Source organism: Oreochromis aureus, linkage group 13, assembly GCF_013358895.1.
Source record: "Oreochromis aureus strain Israel breed Guangdong linkage group 13, ZZ_aureus, whole genome shotgun sequence".
Classification (NCBI taxonomy): Eukaryota; Metazoa; Chordata; class Actinopteri; order Cichliformes; family Cichlidae; genus Oreochromis; species Oreochromis aureus.
Genome location: NC_052954.1, coordinates 6853237 through 6876407, shown reverse-complemented (window position 1 = coordinate 6876407; position 23171 = coordinate 6853237). Strand labels below are relative to the sequence as shown.

General features: G+C 40.6%; 1 long non-coding RNA gene across 1 annotated transcript; it reads left to right on the top strand.

Moving 5' to 3' along the window:
* Positions 1 to 8009: 8009 nt before the first annotated feature.
* Positions 8010 to 10086, top strand: LOC120443217. Its single transcript, XR_005615240.1, has 3 exons — positions 8010 to 8056; positions 9210 to 9326; positions 9818 to 10086. It is a non-coding gene; the product is annotated as an uncharacterized LOC120443217 (long non-coding RNA).
* The last annotated feature ends 13085 nt before the right edge of the window (positions 10087 to 23171 follow it).

The following is a 23171-nucleotide window of genomic DNA, read 5'->3' as shown; positions in this document are numbered from 1 at the left end:
GTGGGTGAATCTTTTTGTTGGACCAAAACCTTAACATTTAATTCTAGAAATGTTTGATGCTGCAAGGTACCAAGTCCTGTGTTTGCAGAATAAGCCCAAATAATGACCCCCTCCACCACCGTGCTCAATATTGGCATGAGGTGTTTGTGTGCTGATATGCTGCACTTGGGTTTGCCAAATGTGGTGCTGTGTATTTGGTCACTTATCTCCACTTTGGTCTTGAGTGTCCAAAGGTCACTGTTCTAGCAGTCTTGTGGACTGATCAGATGCAACTTTGCAAACCTAAGTCGTGCCCTCGTGTTGTTTTTAGAGAGAAGAACCTTTCACCTGTCTTTTTCTAACTGTACTGTCATGACCTTTAACATGGTAACTGAGGCCTGCTGTGTCTGAGATGTAGCTCTTGGGATTCTTGGGGTGAATTTGGTGGGAAGATAGTCGTATTTGAGTAGCAGCACCAAGCCAGAACTTACCGTCAGAAGTTCAGTGGTTCAAGCTTTGGTTATTCTACATACCAAAGTAGAGTGTGAATGTTAGATATAGAAAAAGCGACAGGGTGGAAAACACTAAAATTATATTAGTTATGAGCGCAGCATATAAAAATAGTGGGCAAATAAAGTAGAGTGGTCAAACATTTCCATTGAGGTAGTTACAGTTATGCGTTACTCCTTTCTACCATTAGGGGGCCCCAGACTTGAGAAAGTGTCCTATGTAGTTTAAAACTTTGTACTAAATTGCGTGACATGTTAATGGATATGTTTAAAGTATATTTACCTGTCTGTGTGTCTATTTGTCTGTAGTTTTTCCTGAACAGACCACAGTGCTACATATGACAAACAGTCTAAACGCAACCAGCTGTGGCCTGGAGTCACTGAACTGCTGGGAGCCCCTATCCCAGCAGCATTGCTTTCTGTTCACACACACAAGCCCAAATACATATGGTATGATACGCAATTACATATTTCTTAATGTGGAGTTAATGTTTTTTTAAAGCAAATGCTATTCTTTCCCTCTTCCTCTACTTCTTTATTTTCTTAAAGGTTCGCTCCAGGGTCTGCGTGTGCGTGAATTTTTATATGACCACGTCCTTTGCGTGTACATTTATGCGAGTACATGGTGCACAAATGTCCACTTAGTCCAACAATCAATAAAAGCCTCTTTGTTTGAATTATATTAGAAGGAGTAGACCTCTCTATTGGCCTCGCAGCACCATAAACACCACTTATTAAACTGTATAAACTGGCATTATCCAGCACAGATCTGACAGTAAAAAATATATTTTCGGTGTCGCCTCTGGCTGGGGTATATCAGTAACAGCTTCTATAGGTTATTAGTGAGGGTGTATGGAAAGACTGATGACAGAGGAATATGTGCTGTACAGCACGGCTATAAACAGACCTTGACTTGATGTGAATTGAAGAGTATTAGCATGCATTTCGGCACAGAGAGCAATTAGAGAAAGGAGTGGAGTTCATTTGTTTGCTGTGAGTGGAGGAAAGTCAGCCAGTGCTGACTGACAGTTCACGAGTGTCTGAGCTGAAACTGGGATGCAAATAGCGATCGGGGCAGAGGAAACCATGGGCCAAAGAAGAAGAGGTGCACACTTCTTACTTGCAAACTGTCAGTCAGTGTTAGCATATTAGTTTCATGCAGAATGTAAGTTACAAAAAATACTAATCATAACTTGTATCTCCAGAAAAGGAACTCATGGAAACCTAAGCTGAACTTTTAAGAACTTACTAAAGCTTTGATAAAAGGTTCAGCAACAGTATATCACTTTTATTTACTGTTAGGTACACAGTGGTTGTTGGAAAGATGAAAATAGAGTGCTACTGACATTCTGTCATATTTAGGTTGGCTCTCTGACAATGCATCGAAACCCCAACCTCTTATACTAACGCTGGCCAGAATCTGTTTTTAAGGCCAAGAAACGTTCTCAATCATTCTTTCTCTTTAAATCTGCTGTTCTGCCTGATACAAGTTGATATGTGGCTTTTGTTGGCGAATTTGTTTTGTCAAAGTTGCCAAGTGATGGCACAGTACTGCTTCAAACCTGTGAAATAATGAGCCCAGAAAGTCCTTAAAATCAGTGCCAAGCACTGAAAACAGAAGCTGAAGCTGTGGCAATGGCTTGTGTTGTGATTAGTGCAACATGTCAACACACGTGCACACACACACACACAGTATCCTTTCATACATTCAATACACATGAATTATTCAACTGTGCTGCATTCAATTTTGTTTTGTGAAATCTCTTTTAGTTGTCTTTTGGTCTCAATCAATTAATGAGAAAAAATATTGTTCTGTTTAATAACCAAATGTCGTGCTAACTGTAAATAACAAATGGAGATAGCTTCCTGTTGTCCAGCAGGGAGTGAATCCTCAGGTTTCTAGATATGTCTGGTGTGGCTCTATGGAAAAACACAACTTCTGTTCCCTTATCTATGACCTCAGGATACCTGATAAGTTTGTGGTCTAAGGTCTTACAGACAAAAAGCAGGAAAAATGTTTCACCATGTGACTGCTAGCCAATGAGCATGTCCCCCAGATTCTCAGTCCGATCTACCTCACACTCCTTACATCAGATTTTGAAATACCACGTCAACAACGAAAATTCTCAGTTTAAGGATTTCACTAACCAATAGGTGATGTCCCTATCCCGTCTTTAAGTCTGACATCATTAGCCGTTTCGGTGTCCAAACTCTGCTTCAGGTCCCAAAGTCAAACGAACACTGCGGCATCACTGAGAGTCACAAACTGTCTAAATTCTTTCATCTTTAATAAAATGATCAGTGTGGCTGCTCTACCAGGATGCCTGCATGTCAAATTAAGTTTAACATCCAGGCATCCACGAAAACAGAATTCATGAAGTTTAACAGAGTTCAAAGTTAGCAGGGAGTTAGCTCGCTAGTTTCCACCTAAACATAATATACCACGTTCTGACTGAGAGATTTATGAAAAATGAAAACGTACAGCTCTGCTATCACCTCCGACATAAACAAAGATAGAAAACTAAACAGCAGTGACGTTTGTAGGATTACTGAAGTTGGGCTAGCTGATGAATAATGATGGCTAGTGGTGGTAGCTAGCTACACAGCTATGGTTAGCATAATGTAAACACATGAAGCTGGAGGATGAACGCTAACTTTTTTCACCCAATTAAAGTTAACGTGAGGGTTTCCGATGGTTAGAGACAAATACATGGCAGGATGCTGTAAACGGACCAAACTTCAGTCAGGAGAACAACTGAGATAATCCATCCACAATATGAGGTTAGTCGTTAATATACTGCTGCATTGGCTGGGCTGTAGTTACATCGTAAGGTTTTAAAAACTGAGCTTTAAAATGATTAGCGGTAATAAAAACCGAGAGAAGCCAAGAATGATCACTGACTGTTTTTAGGGGCTTGCTGCGATTAAATAGAACAAGATACAAAGCATTAAAACATGTTAAAAACCCAACAGCCTTAATAAACACAGAGTAGTTTGGACCCGGAAGCAGGGTTCATATGTCATCACTTACCTGCATCCATTCTTTATATAAAGTCTATGGTTGCCAAGCTAGTTGTCTGTCTGCCAAATGTTTCTGGGAATTTGTCACAGATTTTTATACTTAAAATACTCCTTCTTACAGACAGGGAAGTTGTGTAATATAAAACCAAAACAATAAGCTGAAAAACACTATAAAGCGCGGCAGACTTGGTGGTTTCATTTGTCCTTTCACGTGACACAAACATAAATTATCCATGGTCGATATTAAAAAGTACTGATTGGATCATGTTTAACTTGCTGCAGGGCAGAAGGGATGTAAGTGTCAGCAAAACCAAATGTGCATGAGACAACAGTAAAAAACATGTTTGTTTTCCTTTTGGTGGTGCCTCTTCAAACCAGTCTTCAGCAGCCTGGGGCTATCTGCGCTTTCACAGGTAGAGCGCTCATCAAAATGAATGACAGCTGCTCAGTTAGTTGGTGGACCAGCTGATGGGGGAGGGGAGCGTGACTAACAATACGCTTTAGGCCTGCAGGCATTAAGTTGCATGTTAATCCTTCGAGTTGTGTCTTGCAAAATGCTTTAAGCAGCTGACTTTAAAGCCTTTAGCACGTCCAACTGGTTTTAAAACTTCACAAACAGCCCTGCTTGGCCAAAACAGTCATAATTATTCCATTTGTCTTGTTTTTATCCAGCACCCAACCTTGGATTTATCCATGCATATACCTTTAAATCACAGCCAATCACACGCACACAGGAGGGTGAGTGTGTAAAGGGTCCACCGATCTGTCTTTGAACGCAGCCTGAGCAGCTGTAACACTCTGCTGTTGACTTCATGTTGACTTAGCCATTAAAGGCTGTAAGACGTCTGAAATCAAAACCTGCGTAACTGTTTGGATTGGACTAAGCGTGCCTTATAAGTGTACACTTGAGCTGTGTTAAACACTTGTACTTCTGACACACACAGGTCGTCAGTGCAACTCGTAAAGAGAACAACAACTCATAATAGCACGTTGCTCTCCCATACTCTCGCAAGAAAAAAGAGGTAAACAACAACAATGAACATAAGCAGTGAAAGTGAAACTCATATTTCAGCGAGACGAGAGCAGACTCGGGCTTTGGTTAAAGGAAGATGTAGGCCTGTGCAAACGAGTGCAGATGGGTGATTAATTGCTCTGGCTCAGATGAAACAATAAACAGAGCGAGAGCTGGATTGTTCCCGTCAACCTAACTGTCATGTCAACCTCTAACATCTTGATTTCAACATTCTTCCAGTCTCCACATTTCACTCGTGACTCACATGTTTGCTCTTTTTGAGTCAACATTTTGAAAAATAAAGACATTTGAAAGACAGACCCATCCTTCTTTCATCTTCTCTTTTCCAATCTTGTTAGCGCCCTCTGAAAATCACACAGTCTTGCTGTTTAAGAGGTCTTTATGATACACTGACACACCTACAGTAAACGTGCACACAGCTTCAAGCTAAATTCCTGAAAAAAAGCAATTGCTACACCCAGTGACACCTCAGAGAGGTTGCATGAACCCACTTGTTTTTCCATTTTACGCTTTTTCTCGTTTTCTTCTTCTACTACTTCTTTGCTTTGACATTATAAAGACATTTTGACAGATTGTTGAAACAACGCTTAAAGTCTTCCAGATGGACTGTCAATAGGTCCCCTTAAATGAAGTCCTTGTTTTATGGAATCAAAGCACAGTCAGACTGAATTACAGCTGAGAGTGACATGAAAGGAAAGGAAAGGAAAATTCCCTTTTCCTACTGTAATGCAGCAGATAACTTAATATTGCTCTTTTTGATTATTCTTTTGATAAAGTCAATTAGCCATTTGAAAATGTGTGATGGTGGCAAGATGGGAGCTGAAAATACACCAAAAATCTAAAAGATTTTTAGAGAAAAAGTCAAACAAACTTCCCCTTTATCAAGTGTTCCTAGTGTAAAGTTAGAGAAATGCTCCCATGGTGTTGTTTTGTGGTGGTATAGTATGACATCAGCAGTTTTCAGATGGATGGTAGTGCAATCTTTCCACGTTGAACTCGTGGGATCCATAAAATGTTGATGAGCGCTGCCATTGGCACATGTGCTGGACTTTCAGGACTCTGGAGATTGAGCATCTGTTGACCCCATTACTCGGTTAAACAGTCCGGTCGGGGTCCTGGGACCTGGAAATACTGAGGGCATGACTAACAGACAAACACGTGGGCATGTTTATCAGTTTAGCCTGATATCGTGTTCCTTGATGGATTTATTCAAATGTGCACACACACACAGATACATTTGTCCTGTCTTTGCAAAGATATTTGTTGCAAAAATATAATGCTCATCCAAATTGTAATCTTAACATTGTTTTCTCTCCTAAAACAAGTGAAACACCCCTTTGCAGTTCAAAATGTTAACTTTGCCCTGTCAAAGATAGCTGTATAAATACAAACACGTGTACTGTACCCTAAACAGGTCTACTCCCTAGCTTGGGATATTGGTATTTTTAAAGTCTTTATTAAACTGTGACATGCCTAAGCCCAGTGGGTCACCATGTGTATGCCAAAAACTCTCTGGCATATCCATTAAGATGTCATTAACAGACTTTGCTCTATGGGTGGCTTAAATGGCCTTAGGCTCATTCAGATGCAATTATCTTCACATATTCAATGAAAAAAGAAACAGGTCCAGCTCCTCTGGCCATTTGTTCATGCAACTGGCCAGGATTATCTATGTGTACCACTGAGTGCTATCATCAGTTTAGCAAGTAGCCTACACTTACATGCCTCCCAGTTGTGGATCTGGTTTTCTTGGCTAAATCAGAGGTTCATTTGGTTCCAAAGTGAAAGGGACATTTTTTTATGTTTGTTTTTAAACACAAAGGACCAGATTTATACATTCCAGCGCAAACTGGGTTTCGGTACTATCTGTATTTATAAAGAGGGCACGGTAACGAGACTGTGTATAAGAGTGGGGAAATCAAAATATTTTGCAACTTAACCTGTGGCATACATTTCTGTTAGCTTCTTTCTCAAGGCGCAAAATATAAGGAAGAGAATCTTTAAATCAAAGCACATGGATTTACTTGTTTTTGTGACATGCAGTTTACCGACAACTGCACAGATATTCAACTGCAAAAAAAGGGCGGGTCTAATTTTTTACACTTGTTATTGAAGTGAACCGACAGCGCAGCTTAAGCTACTCACTGTTGCTGTTATTTGAACGTGTAAAAACTGCTTAAAAACATCAATATAATAGAGAACTCTGGCCCTACTCGCAACAAAAAATGCGAAAATATTCAAACATCTACATTTAGGGACAAATTCTCGTATGAAACTGCCACAAATTCTCATGACAGTGACAAACCTTTACACACTGATTCTTTTTATTTCAGTGAACTTTCTTCTTTCTGCACAAAAGACATTTTCTGTGGGTGGCTAACCTTGAGCTAACCCTAAATATAACACAGCCTGACAGTAATATCACAATAGTTTATTTTCTTGCTGATCCATAGAATAATAAAATATGATTTCCCCAGCCTCTATTATCATTCCACATGAAACGCTGTTTAGTTCCAGGAGAAACAACCCTGCTGTCATTCTGCTCGCTATTGTGCAGTTATGCACAAAATAATATTTTCTCTCTAAATTAGCATTATGGAGTTTGCACCAGTGCTGAGGGCTTCAACATAACAAGGTTGCAAATCACTGTACACACTCTTGTACTGTAAGCACACACAGTGCGTCAGCTGGCTAGTAATTGTCTAGAGCAGTGTAAACAGGAAACATGTCGCGGGACCTCGAGGTTCGTCATCAGACCTCCCAAAGCTTCGGTACACAGCAGAACAATATGAGCATGACACTAAAAATATACACACATTTGTCAGCATATCTGAATTTACCTTCAGTGTGAGAGAGTGCATGTGGGCATTCGTGCATGCCTGCGCATGAACGATTATGTGCGAGTTTATCTACCGTATGCGTCAGTGTGCGTTCATGTGGATGTGTGTGGAGCTGTGTTGTTAGGAGGCAGCAGTATAAACATACTTGTGGAGAATGGGGCAATTTCCTGGTACACACAGCTGGATAAAACCCTGGACAAGTTAAGACACAGTAAGAGAGCGAGAGAGAGGAGAAGAATAAAAGGCAATGTTTTTCTTTTGCTTCTGCTCAATGCTTTACAGGAAATGGTGGAGGTTTTGTAGATTAAATAGGATCTCTTTCATTTGCAGTTTCGGGAGAAGTTGTCTTGCTTTGCTTAGGTAGTTATTCAAGCACATAGATATAGAAATTACTTTTCTAATTGTCTCCAAAAAGACATTTCCCTGTTCAAACCTCTTGGTCAGCTCAGGGCTTAAATGTTTACCCTTCCATGCACAGTCCAAAGACGTGCTTGTTGGGTTAATTATTAAGTAGGACCGCAAGTGTGTCTTTTTCTGTGTTAGCCATGCGATGGACTGGTGGTCTGCCCACTGTGTACCCTTCCTCTCACCCTAGGACAGCTGATACAGGCTCCAGCACCCCCACATCCCAAGCTGAGTAGTGGGGTTGAGTGGTTAAGAAAGCAAATGTTTGGGTAAGTTTAGGATCATACCTTCCTGAGCCTGTCTCTCATTCTTTGAGTATATCAGTGCTGTGACTTAAGACCAGTGCCCCCACAGACTCGCCACATACTGATGCTTAGTTTAGACCCCATGGGGTTACATTGTAACACACAGGATACTCTTGGCAGCCATTTTTCAGCAATTCAGTGTTGTGAATCACCCCAAGCCATTATCTTTTACTGCACTCCAATCCTTGGCTTAACCAAGCATAGTTTTCTATCCAAAAACTAAATGGTTAGTGAAATTATTTCAAAACTAAGTGGCAAACATAAAGCTACCAAAAGGGCCACAAACCTCAGACTTGTGATTGATACCTGGCCCTGTTATGTAGACCTTAATGCTCTTTTGAACAGGACAGTTTATGCCAATACTTCTGTATTTAGTGCAACAAGGGATCGATCCCAAGGGACATCCTGTGCCTGTCTCTGATATTCCAGCTGTCTGGGATAATGGCATTATCTGAAGCTCTGAGAAACAGTTCATTTTTCCTGTTTTTAAACAGGATCTTTTTTTTAAACTGCAGATCTCTTGTCATAAAATCAAGAGCCTACAAAAAAAAGGGTTTCAGATCATGGTAGCTTTAGATGTAACGATTTCAAACCACTGTAAAGGGAGCAGTTAAGTCACAGGTGTCTCTGTGCTAACAACAAGTGGCTGAAAAATGAAGCCAGTGCAGAGGTTTGGGTGCATTAACACTTTGCTAGGCTGCACTTCCATTAATCAGAGTCACTGAACTGGACCTGTTTACCATGTTTGAGGTACAGACCAGTCAAAAAGTTTGTGCTTTAGTTTTTTATAAACCCAATCCTAATATTTTATTGGTCTGTTATTCAACCCTATTTGCAAATGTCTGTGCATTGCACCAGATTAGTTTTTGAAAGCAGTTTTTAAATCAAGCTTCCTGTCGCTAGCTGATAACTTGCTATCCCCTCTTCATTAAATATGGCTAAATTGTGGCTCCAAAGAGAAAACAACATGGAGGCAACCAAGATGCTTACACTGAACGGGTGACATCATGGTAACTGATCCATGTCTATGTATGGGCATGGTAAACTTCTGTAGAAAGAAAGATATTATTATCTGTTTTATTTGGGACTTTTTTTTGTTTGTTTTTTTGTTTTTCAGAAAATTAACCCTTCCTGACATTAAAGCTGGCAGTTTGCTGTTTGTTTTCTCTGAATGGGATCTGACAAAGTTAAAAGGTTGAACCTGTCTGCACATGCATATGCAGCTCCTACTGATGTAAGCTGCATGGCAAAGAACAATGTTATCATTCTGTCATCTGCAGGACTCACACATGCACACACTCGCACACACAGACACACACACAGTGGGAGGATGAAAGCAGCACATTTCATGCATTGCTTTGGTTGTAGTAAACCTGCCATAAATTAACAGTGCGGTTCCTATATTTAGTTTGGAGCCAGGCCAAATGTTCTCACGGCTTGCATGTCTGACTAACTTTCTTCATAACTGCTTAAGCTTTAGGCCCAGGATCAGCCACACATGTCCACACACATACACATGCACATGTCATTAATGTGCGACCCCCACTAAAACACTTAAACCCTTACAGATTACTTCGGGGGGGGAGCCCTGTGATGATTTTCATTTGAAGTGTAAAGAGCCAGTTTCAGCACTGCACATTTAAAATATTTTTAAAGCTTAATTGACCACGAACATGACTTAAAATTTTTCTCTTTATCTGTGCTCCACTGTGTTTTTCCATACAGAGACAAAGGAGGCCAGTGTGTCTGTAGACTCTGAGGATTATGATTAACCCGTTGATTACCGAGGAAGCACTGGGGAAAGATGGAGGTGTGAGAATGAGGGAGGGAACTGGAGAAACAATGCAAAAGATAAGGAGAAGGTGTGGGTGAGAAGCAGGGGAAAAGGTGACAAACATCTCAACAGCTAGTGATATGGTGTGTGTGTGTGTGTGTGTGTCTGTGTGTGTGTGTGAGAGAGAGAGATTGTGGCATAATGCCAAGCTATCTCACCTTCTTAGCAACCTGACACCCATTTCTAATGTTATCTTTGTTTTCCATCAACTTTCAGCAATACAATATGTATGTGACTGCGAGTGTGTGTGCATTACTCATGTTGTGGGGACATAAATCTGTTTACACTAGCGCACTGTGGGGACTTCACTTCCTTATGGAGTCAAACAAACAAGTCCTCATGACATTACTCAGTTTCATTCATCCTGAAATAATTGAGTCATTCAGATAAGCTCCACATTTTGAAGTCTGTGTTAGTATTTTGGCTGCCTGCTTGCCAGAAATTCACTTATTTGGATGAGAGGGTGGAGCACGAAGTTATTAACTAACTGCAGTAAAAACTTTACAGATGCATAAAATGCATGTCTGCTAATGAGTGCTAAGTAGCAGACCAAAATTCTATTAAGTCTAGACACAGGCAATATTATGTGTCATGCAACTCAATTAAAAATGCTCCAAAAGCCACCAACAACAAAAATACTGTCTAAAGGTCCCATTAGCCCCTTTTCTGTTAGTACCTTTTTGGATTCAGGGTTTTCCATTAGGCCATAGAACCTGGTACCAGGTACTTTTTTAGTACCTGCTCACCCAGGGTTCCTAGCGATCCAAGCAGGTACTAAAATGTCACCAGCCAATCAGGTATCAGCCAAACTCCCTGACTGGCTGGTCAGTAGCGTAACTTGATGAGTCATGAGAGCGTCATGTTCATGAAAATTAAAACCGTCATTTTTGAAACCCAGCAACGAGAGAAATATCTACAAAAAACACGAGTCTGACAAAAAGCCAAAAACCGAGCAGCAGGTATATTTTTGCTTCGACGTCTACCTTTGTTGTAGCGTTCGTGCCGCATATAAATGACGCTGCGGGATGCGTCGCTATGACAACAACCATGCATGTTAGGTATGCCGGATTGTTGTGGAAAACCAGAAAACCAAGTCAAGTCGTGGTGATCCCTGGCAAATCGATCCGAGTAGGTACTAATGGAAAAGGGGCTATTCTGTGAGCCGAGTTTAACTGAGGTGAGTCCTAGCTATACTGAGACAACTGCTGGCTATAGTTACCTTCAATGGAGCACAATGATCTTTACAGAAATGCAAGCAGAAAACATGAATCTATAATAATGTATTACATTCAAAATGTTTGTAGCATGGCTGTTTTATGAAGATCACATATGTCTAACTATGCTAACTATGGCCAGATAAAGGCAGTAATGCAAAAGATGGTTGCAAACATGCAAACAGTTCTGTTCTGTGATACAGAAAGAGAGATTGTTTTCATTTTGGTACATTTTAGTTCGTATCTATTGTGTGATATTACTGGACAAGCACTGATTGCCTTGCTTGTCCTGAGTGAATGCCCATTGTTGCCTGTATTGGAACACCTGTCAGTTGAAGAAATTACACTCCTGATATTAAGCCTTGCGAGTAAATGAAAGAGGGAAGTAATATCCAAACCAACTTTTTGTACTTGACTGTAAACATGTTTATTTTTGCTGCAAAGCTGGATATTAAACTGTAGCAGCCTATGTAGCCTTGCTTTTGGAGCCAGTCTCAGGTTCGAGTTTAATGTTACAGTTGAGTCCAAGATTACATTTAAGTTTAGAACATTTTTAGGATAAGCCTTCAAGATAGGAACATAACGTGTTTCTGTATGTAGCTTCTCAAGTTAACCCTGAGGTAACTGTTGAGGGGTGAACTGCACAACACATACACATTTACTGTAAACCAGTATAAGCAGCATTGTACAAAGCACATGGCAACGACCTACACCATTAATAATTTTACTATAAGCATATGTCACAGTGCTTCTAGTGTTTGCAGGTACTGATGACAACATGCTAACACTATAATGTAGGGAAAATGTTTTTACAGCTCACATCACTACCTGCTGCTTCACTTTGAGTGATCTGACCTTCTGGAGTCAATCATGAGTCCAGCAAAACAGATATTGAAGTGAGTACAATCATTAATCCTGAATGTCAGCCCGTTCATGTGTGTTTGGCTGATGAATAAATTCACATTTCAAATATAGAATTTTCCTTTCTGTGCAATTTCACATCATCCTGTCAGAACTGTAAGAATCTACACACGGTTAAAACAACTGAATCTGGCTTACAAACAAACTAAGACGAATGAAGAGTAAAAATAAGCAACTGAAAGTATGTGCAAATACAGAAAGGATATCATACACAGACAGATGTGATCCCAGTCTACTACTGCCAGCCAAAGATCTGTTTATCCAGAGTGTTATCAGTGTAGTGCCAAATTGATCACAGCCTTTCGTGGTTGTTTTTGCTTCACTGATGAGGTGTTATTTCAGTTTTCTTTTCACATGCACCCTGTCCAGACATTTGACTGCCTCACTCCCGCTGTAATGGAAGCAGCACTCGGAAACTACCTCAGCCATGGGGCTAACACATATGTGTAAAGTGAAAGTTTATTCTCTCATGCACTGATGGACCCACAGGATGTTATCACATGGTTGCAGTTTACTTCAACTGAATGGAGTATTTTAGCTTCTTGCAGCTCATTGTTGTGGTTTTCTGGACCCAAAAGCTACTGTTTCTCTCACCACTGTCATCACTCTTGTTTACAGACAGAAAGCAGATCAAGTTAGCAACTCCCTGAAGCATTTAGTGGCTAAAGAGTCAAAAAGAGTTTTATCAGATGGATGTCTGACTGTAAACCAGGATCTGCAGCAGGTTGCTTCCTGTTAAAAGAGAGTTCTTCTTCCCCACAGTCACCATGGGGTCAAAGGTTTTCTCTCTAATATTATAGTGCGTTTACCTGCTCTGAGACCACTCTTGTTGTGTACTGGTGTTAGAAAAACTTGACTTCATATACAGTTGCCCCTCGCTATAACGCGGTTCACCTTTCACGGCCTCGCTGTTTCGCAGATTTTTTTGGGCGCAATTTTGCATGCTTTTTTGGGGGGGGTTTAACAGCGCATTGTGTTGATTGACAGTAGACCATTGTCAGTCAGCCTCGTGCCATGCCTCCTCTACAGTACAGAATGCGTCCAGCTTGTGAAATTTACACAAATCTTGGATCGCTAGCAGTGTGACTCTGAAGTGCTGTACTGTATGTTTGTAAGTTTTTTCCCCAACAAACACAACAATGTCGACGAAACATTTTGCACCGTCAAATGCACCTGTGGTAGCACCCAAAAGGCAGAGGAAGATGCTAACCATTGCACAAAAAGTTGAACTTCCTGACATGCTACAGGAAGGTAGAAATTACCGTATTTTCCGGTTAATAAGGCGCATTAAGCGAAACAAAACAGTCAGATAAGTCAAACTTTACTTAACTCATTCTTCTTGCTTCCTCTACTTCTGTGCCATTGATTCTCTGGCAGTTGCTCTATCCCCATGTTCTGGACCTGAAAACAGGGTTTGATCTTTGGTTTCATTCTATAATACTGGACTTATTTTTCTCCAAAGAACTTTGAGCGTTTGAATTTTGAGAGTGTTTAAACAAGAGAGAAAAGTGTGAAAATGTTCATGCCTGGCTGAGAAATTTGTACAAAGTGTGTAGTGAGGGGTTTTACAGCCTTAAACCATTATAAAAAATTGTAAAAAATAAAGCTGGCTATTTTGCGGATTTCACCTGTTGGAGGTTAATTTTAGAACGTAACTCCCGCGATAAACGAGGGACTGGATAACAACTGTTATTTATCAGTCTGTATAGGTCAACCCTACTTATTATTTCAGTCCAAATAAAAATGAGGTGAAGTGAATTTGCTAGAAAAAGTAGCATGTACTGGGGTAGAAACTAATATTTTAAAACTCAAACCACAATTATCCACTACATCAATCCCCATATATGCTTATGTGATATACAATTGGAAACAACCCTTTAACACTGAGCTTCATCGGTCACAACCAAGCAAAGAAACTTTCAGGCTTTTGCAGCAAAACGAGCCAAGCTCCCCCGATCCTGAGACAGACTTATGATTTATGAGTTCATATTGCCACTGAAACTCAGTGGTATTAGAGTACTCGGAGCAGGAGTGATGTATGCTGTGAGATGGATTCGACTCTCATAAACGTACAGATTTGTCTGATTCTTTTCTTGGCTCTGCCTTTGAACTGCGACTCGTGTAATAAACTCTGAATTCCAGCACAATTTCCTGTCCCACTGGAAGATGCTTTGATGAGATGAGATCAGAGTTAAACACGTACAGAAAGGCACATACAGGCCCACGGTACACAGCGTTTATCTCACACATATGCCTATGATTGCACACACAGCTAGGCACACTTAGCTATACAGACTGATTACATGCATCGCGGGCCCCGAGGGGAATCCAGATAAAGTTTAAGGGTGGAGGCAGAGGAGAGGATGAATAAAGCTCAAAGGCAGCCTGACACACCGGCTTACAGGACAAAAGGCTCCATAAAGACAGGATGTGAAAAGCAGACAGTAAATACCATCCTTGTAACAATACTCCTGAACCTGATTTACTCTGTTTCATGACCGAATGCCTCTTCTCTTCTAATGCACAATAAGAAATAGCCCATTGAGGTAGGAAAATCTGTTCCATGTTTTATAGTATCACCCCATTACAAAAATTAGGAATTAGGAATGAGCCTGAGCATCTATAACTGTAATTTAAAGTGGTGTCTTGGCTAAATCAGCAGGCCTTACAATCCAGTATGAATCCTCTGAGCTACCGAACAAGACTCAACTGAAATCACAAAGCATTCCTTGGCAGCAGAGTGCCTCTCTTTGTCTTGTGCATCTTAAAGAGCACACTGATTTACATCAGAGTGGGTCTGCATCAGATGTGCCTGTTCGTCTCATTCTCACGTCATGCTACCGTGGCACTGTCACACTACGCCCACCTCGCAAACGTATCTCCCATCTTCTTTCCACAAAGCAAACAAAATCAGCTTCGTATTTTTTTTTCTCCCGTATGTTTGTCTAAAACTTGCTGACTCTGCAGATTCCTTTTCCTTGAAAGTCTGAAGAATCGGTCACATCTGTTTAACACTTTTTCAACTCTTATAAGGTGCCAGAATTTATAATTTTGCATTTGTGATTATTTTTGAACAAACCTGTTTGAATGATAAGCAGATGGACATTTTCTTGCTGTACTTCAAATTGCTTAACCCGTTAAAGCCTGAACCATGAAATAATTCCTAAAAAAAATGTTGAATGTTTTAAAAACGGAGGGTTTATTGAACCATCTGAACCTGCACTGTTGTTTTTATTTTGGCAATTTATTCCTTAATAATGTATTGTGCAATTTATTTAGATTTTTGGGGGGTAAAAAAAAGTCACATTGATATAGAAGTCTCACTGTGGCAGGCCATAACAGGAATTTCTTTCTGATGATAGGTTAACAAAGTAGTTTTTTCTTCGCTCACTGACTGCCAGGATTGAGAGTACGATCAAGTCAAAATAAATTACACATTTTGATTTGTTAGGTTTAGAGTTGTGATCATGACCAATGACAACTTAGATGAGAGTCATGAATACAGGACTGCGGTCGAGTATTTTACTCCAAGTACATTTAGTAAAGCAAATCTGGCATTGCTGCTACTTCCAAAGAGGAGGTAGAAAAAAGAGAAACCACATATGGGTGAATCCACTGATTTACAAGTGGACTGTCACATAACTCTGCAAAAAAAAAAATAAAAAAAACTAAACGACGGCCTCAGAGTTTCACTCTTCCAGTTTTGTCTCCCCTCTCACACACTCTTTGTCTCTTGTACTCTTTAGCTCCGGGACATTGATAAACACAGTTGATCCTGGGCCTATGCACTGAGTACAGAGTGTTTGAAGGGCAGCCTTTCTACTCAGGACCTTGTTTATTCTGCCCGCTCCCTGTCAACTGTGTTTAATGTCACCAGCCTTTTCTCTCCCCTGAACACACACACACACACACACACACACACACACACACACACACACACACACACACAGAGTCTTTACATAAGTTGCCTGATAAAGGAGAGAGAGAGGAGGAAGAAATAGATAGCAGCTCCATGTGCATCTGTGTGTTTGATAGGAACGAGGAGGTAATGCATGAAATTCAGAGCTGCTGATTATATCTGTGTTGAATGTGTGTTTGAGTTTGTGTGTGTGAAGACATATGGAGGGTAGTTTGCTGAGCAGAAACAGGCGTGTGTCTTGGCACACGCGTAGGGGTTTGGCATTTTGTTGTTCCCATCCTGCATATGTGTTTGTGTATGTGTGCATTATTAGACCTGTTGGAACAGTGAGGTTTGTGTGCTGTCACATTCAGGTTAAGGTGTGTGATTTTTATGGTGAGTGTGTGTGTAGTTAAGGTTAAAAGTGAATCCGCAGCGTAATCTCTGTGCTGACAGTCTAAATCCCCTTTGTGAAGTGGCTTTTGTGCAGTGAAAAAAAAAGGCTACCTGTAAATTTTGCACCAGCATTATTAAATTATAAAAGATATAAAAACATATAAACCTTTTTTTTTTTTAATGGAAAAGACAACATGCAGAAGTATGAAGGATCAAGGGATATCCTAAAAACAACAAGCTGCAATACTGAGTGCTTTTTTTTCTCTTTTTTTATGACGGGCAATTACAAAACACCAACTTGTGATAAGACTTTGTTTGAAATATTATTAAATTCTGATTGGGACACAGTGAGATGATGAAACCAGTTTAAAAAATCAGACAAAAAGATGCATGCAGGGATGTTCACAACACCTACAAACGTTTTAAAGTAATAGAATACATTTGTAAAGTCAACTTAACTGTAGAACTTTCCAGTCATTTTTGAGTATAAGAGTGATTTCAGTCCTATCGCAACAGGGGAATACAGTGGTCCCTTTTTTATCGGTGTTATTATTATAGATGTTTTAAGGCTGTAAAACCCCTCACTACACATTTTAGAGAGTTTTCTCAGACAGACAAAATAAGTCCAGTATTATAGAACGAAACCAAAGATCAAACCCTGTTTTCAGGTCCAGAACATGGGAATAGAGCAGCTACCAGAGAATCAATGGTACAGAAGTAGAGGAAGCAAGAAGAATGAGTTGAGTAAAGTTTGACTTATCTGACTGTTTTGTTTCACTTAATGCGACTTATAATGCGGTGTGCCTTATGGTCTGAAAAAACTTGATAGATTTATGTAAATCTGACAAGCTGAACGCATTCTGTACTGTACAGGAGACACGGCACAGAGGAGATTGATTGACCATGGTCTACAGCTGATCAGGACGCAGAACACAATGTGCTGTAAAAAAAAAAAAAATAGCATGCAAAATTGCACAAAAAAGGGACCACTGTACATTCATGGACCTTTTCATGAAGTTTGCCTTTACAAACATTTGCAAGAGAATGTTTCGTTCCAAAGAGCTCACTGAATTTTAGCATGGTCCTGTAATAGGATGGCACCGTTTCTGTCTTTCCAGGTCAGTTCTTGACATTTTTTCTCTTCTAGATATTCTGTGATTAACTGTATGTTGTATTTTTGCAAAGCAGTGTTTAGGAGCCACAGCAACTCAACCGTAACGTGGCAAGCCATGTCATGTTAGAGTGGAGTGCACAATGTGTAAAAGTCACCAGTGCTCTGCTGACTCAGTAACTGCAGAGTTCCAAACCTCCTTTTAACATCAGCAGGAAAACTGTGTGCCAGGAGCTTCGTGCCATAGGTTTCCATGACTGAGCAGCTCCTGTAGGTGTCGTGTCTATGTGGCCCAGTACTTTTGTCCACATAGTGGATGTAGAGCTTCTGCTGTTTCCTACACAAACGGCATTGCCAGTATTTATAATTGTGCGTAATGTGCCTCTTTTGCCTTGGAATATGTCCATCAAAACACTAGTTGGTGGTTGAGATTCTTTCTTTGAGGTGATCATTTCTCTTTCGGTAGATTCAAAAAAATGCCAGAAGAAGCAGCTATAAATACGTAGGAGGACACAACAATAATGAATACACTTTTGAGCTGTTCTGAAATCACATGGAGTTACATTTCAAGGGAGGTGCACGTCAGGTTACAGCATTGGTTACTATCTAGATTACAGGAGTTTCAGAAAGGTTTGAGATTACAACATAGATTTAATGCATAGATGTAATGCAGAGTTACTCATAACAGGAGCTGCTCAGCTAGAGCCAGTTTTTGTGCTAATGTCACTGTGCACATCAGTATATAGAGACACATTTACTGCTATTTAAATCTTACAATACCCATTACTTTGGTCTTGAAGTCACCATTGTAGCAAGTTATGATCTCATGATACAGATTTGGGAAGATGGTTTGAGATAATCCTCACTTCAGTATGCCACCCACTGCACTCGTTGTGTCACAATGACACCATGCAGCAGCAGCAGCAGCAGGTAAGGCTGAGCAAACGTCTGTTTTATTGCGTGAGAACTGAGAATAAGATTTCTTCACATAAAAGCTACACAAACTTGCTTTTGCACTCAGCCCACCAACATACTTGTCCCTTTCAAATAAATTTCAGGTTGTAACAGTAGCCAGTAGACAGGCTTTTATGTTTTCCCCCCATTTTATCTTTCCAGGTCTACTTCATATATTTGTATAAATCAAGGAGCAGTGAGAGACATTTATGTTAGGTCTCATATTTGTGAGTTCTGGGGTCAGGACACACACACAAGCACAACAGATGCATGCATATGCATAAAATCTCTCTATAAGTTTCACGGTCAAGGTTGCTACACAAATACATCTGCGCTCTTTTCCAAACTCAAACATGCAACAGCCCCCTAGGTCCAGGCTGCTCTACAGCCCTCCCCTACAAAACTCTCAGTCTCCCCCCCACGTCTGCTGAGTTCACAAAGAATTTAATAGCCAAGCAGAGGCACATCTGCAAGCCATTTCAAATGTTGCTGTTGAGTTGGGCCAGGTCATGCAGAAGGACTGGACACTGCATCCACTGCGCAACCCCCCCCCCTCCCAGGTCAGGACATCTGAAGGAGATCCAGGGAGGAAGCAGAGTGGAGGATGGTATGTGGGTGTATGTGAGGGGAGAACAGCAGGAAACCCATCCTCCCTTTTCATGCTCAGGTGGACTTTATTGTCCAGGTTCAGTGTTAAAGCCTTCAAGTTCATTACCATGTTTAAACTCTTTCAAGATTTTTTTTTTTTCACTGACATACCCCAGGCCCCTGCCCCCTACCCCCATCTACCGCAAAACAATAGTTCTTTTCTCAAGCATTATCATTCAAATGGTGCATACAGTAAAGGCTCTTTGACATTCATATTAATGGACCTATTTCATGTGAATGAGAGACAGCAGGGGGGACAGATCTGGATATTTGCATGTTTCATTAATCAACAAACATTTGTCCTTGGGTGGGCTGTGTAAGTGTGTGTGAGCTTATAAATTTCCACAATTTCAGGCAGTCGATCTCTGCTGAATAGAGATGGTCTGTGAAACCGCACAAAAAGAAGTAGAAGGAGCACACAGAAAGTTTGGGTGGCCTCATCATATACAGTTATGTGTGGATTGTGTGTGTGTGTGTGTGTGTGTGTGTGTGTGTGTGTGTGTGTGTGTGTGTGTGTGTGTGTGTGTGTGTGTGTGTGTGTGTGTGTGTGTGTGTGTGTGTGAGTGAGTGTGTGTGAGGCGAGGATCTACTGTAAGCCACATGCACACACACTATCACTGGTGATGAATAGCCTAACCTGGTGAGGTAGTCCCTCATGAACTAACACACACATACGGAGCCAGCTTGCAAATGGATTACACTGTGCTGAGACTAGTCATCTTGTGTTTCATCTCTTTTATCCCACACACACACACACACACACACACACACACACTGAGTCTAATCCACTGTGTATGTTTATATTGCCAGTGGTCCCCAGGATTACGGTGGCAAGTGGGGAATGCTGGGAACAGCAGGTGACGTGTCGTGAGGTGGCTTCAGGCTGCTTTCCATGACGTCAGGCCCTGAAACAGAAGATGTGTGGTGACTACACAGACCTGTGGAGAGAGAGAAAAAGAGCCATATAGGAACAAAAAAAGAACTTAATATCATCACTTTTATATATGTGAATCAATTCCATTTGAGTTCAGTCCGATTTTATTTATATAGCACCAAAATCAACATCAACAGGTGCCTCAAGGTGCTTTATGTTGAAAGTTAAAGACATTGCAACGATACAAAGAAAATAGAGAAAACACTCATATGACCCCCACCCCTCCCCCCATGAGCTAGCACTCTGGTGATAGTGGGAAGGTAAAAGGCCCTTTAAACAGGAAGAAATCTCCATCAGAGCATGGCTCAGGGAGGGGTGACCAGTTGGGGTTGGAGATGATGTTTTTATATATTATATTTTATGTAAAGCAGCTTGATAGCAGCTACAAGTACTGCAGGAGGTCCCACATTATTAATAGATTTTGACCTCTCAGCTCTACAGAACTCTTTAGCATCTCTCAGGCTGGTTTGGCTTCAGGGCTCAGATGTTTTGTTTTTTTCACCCTCATCACTCTCTTCATCTAATGTAGCAAAACTACCAAAACCTCTACAGTTACACAAAGTCACAAATATAAAGTTGTAAACTATTACAAAGTCAGAGGTGAAACATTGTGACTAACGCGAGAGACGTTTTCACACAATGTCGCATCATTATAGGTACGCTCACCTGGAGGCCTTCTGCTGCCTGCTGCTAACATTTACCAAGTTTGTGTAGCCAAAATGCTGTGAAATCAGAAGTCCGACAATCCACTACTACATGCATGTGAACACATAGGAACTCTAGTTATCACTGGTGAGTAAAACTAAACTGATATTGGAAATAATTTTGGATTACATTTATGTAATATAAGCTATCTAAAATATTATTTCCTTGTTCCTACTGCTCCATTTTTACCCTGAATGTTGCTACGTTGCTACTGCTCCACTGCTTTGTTAGGTCCTGTTTTTGGTTTAATTGTTAGTCGCATTTCTCTACAAACTACAGTTAGTAGTTTTTCTCATACAAACAATTATGGTTAAGCTAATAATGAAACCATGTGAAGAAATCTAATCTGCTAAGTGCATCAAACAGGCGCTAAAGAGAATCATGACACAAATATCCTTTGCTGATCACCGGGGCCAGCAGCAGTTAACCTGCCTGTCACTCGCTCTACAACTGAGGAAACCACTGTCCAAACAAGATATGCTGCCACTCTGACACTCGGCTCTGACTCATCTTCCTCGCTTTTATCACCTGCAACACTTTCCCACTGCTAGATCCAAAGCCATTACAGAGAATCTTCCAGGTCAAAGGTCATATAGAGAGCTTGAAATGTGAAGATGGATTATGAGATTCATTGAAATTCTTTATTTCTAAACTCCACAGGTGACAGGTTACAGTCATACCAGGGATTTACAAAGGCTTTCAAGTAATGCTGTGTGATGTAAATTTTGGTATTGATCCAACACCAGGTAACTATAGCGCCTGTATGGCCGATACCAATACTGATGCTTTTACCCTATGAGGGCAGTTTTTGTAGAGGAGAGCAGTGTGTCGTGACTTATGAGGTGAATCATCATCATTTTGCACTTTTTGGACACATTTTATTGACCTCTAACTCACAGTGATTTTTACTTTCCACAATAATTAACTCACAAAAAGTGCCTTTCAGCTTTTCATGCATTTTGAAACTGGGTGTTTTTGGAGACCTGGAATGTAAATATGCCATCTCTTAAGGACTTTAAATGTATTATATAAATAAATCAGACTTCACAGTCAACACAGAAATTTTCAGACAGTGGAAGCTTGATGTATATATTCTCATTCCCCCCCAAAAAGAATGAATTTACCATAATTCAGTGGGCTACATGCTGAACTTAGAGAATAGAAACAAAATATTGATACTCTGATATCAGTGCTATTGGTATCTGGATTGTTCCCCCTACCTCTACTTTCAATAACATAATGTGTTAACTTTGCATGCAAACTGCTGCCGGTGTAACACTACGTTTGTGTCTTTTACAGGTGTTCTACTATCTTACAGTGTATATGTAGCCTACACTATGCTGGTGCCAGACTGCATTATTACTGTAAACTTTCCCAGAATTTCATGTGAGACGATATTGACAGTGATCTTGTCCATAACGTCTGTTTTGCATGCAGACAGGCCTTGAAAAATTGTCAACAGGCACAATAATGCAGTGTTTTGAGAACTGGTTACCAAGCTCGCCAAGGGAAAATTTATGATGGAAGGATGTTTCTGGTTCCCAGGGCTATTCGAAGCATTAAGCTCGGAATCTGTGTGCCAACATAGAAACAGAAATACATGTGCAAAGGAAGAATAGCTGCTAAACATATGAACTAATGTCCAGTGGAGCAGAGATGCTTTGGAAGGATATAAAGAAGCAGACAGAATGGTGTATCTGCGGGTTTTATGGACAGCACAGATCAACATAGCCTACATTAGGCTGAAAGGTGCCTTAATCAGACTCCACACATTTCTATGAATGTTGTACCGCATGGGAAGGCCAAGTCACTGTTAGCTGATGGCTGTTTTGAATTTTAGGACCAAAATGGCTTTTCAACATAACTGCCCATCTCTATGCAAAACCACCATTGGCTGATTGTTAAACTCATGCGAAGGAAAGGCAGCTGTAATTATCTCTTCCTTTCAAATGACAGCTGCTTGGACTTCTCTTCAGCCCGCACGAGTCCTCTGGACAACTTCTGTTAAAGCATCTGGAAAGATTTACCCCACAGAAATGCTTTTTTTTGTCAAATGTTTTTCTAATAGGTATTTCGTGATTTCATCTCGCTTGGTAGCTACAGTTTTGCAAAGATTTTCCTCGTGCCAAACTACAGGTTTGTTCTCAAATGACCTGTGGACCCACGTTTAATTATGAGAGACAGAACAACAGAACAAATACAGGCGGGTGGGGGGTGGTGAGGAGACATGCATGTGGTGAGGCCGCCAAGAGCTGGAGGCCTGATTTTGAAAAAAAGAAAGATTGGAGAAGAAAGAAAGAAAGTGAAGTAGGGGGCGGACGTGAACAGAAAGCAGGAGGGCGGCAGTCAGTTATATAAGCCAGCTAAATGAATCACTGCAGAAATCAGAGCTATCAGACCGCTGAGACAGACAGACTTGGCCGAGGAATTGGAACAATATGAGGAGTAACACAAATGATAGGGC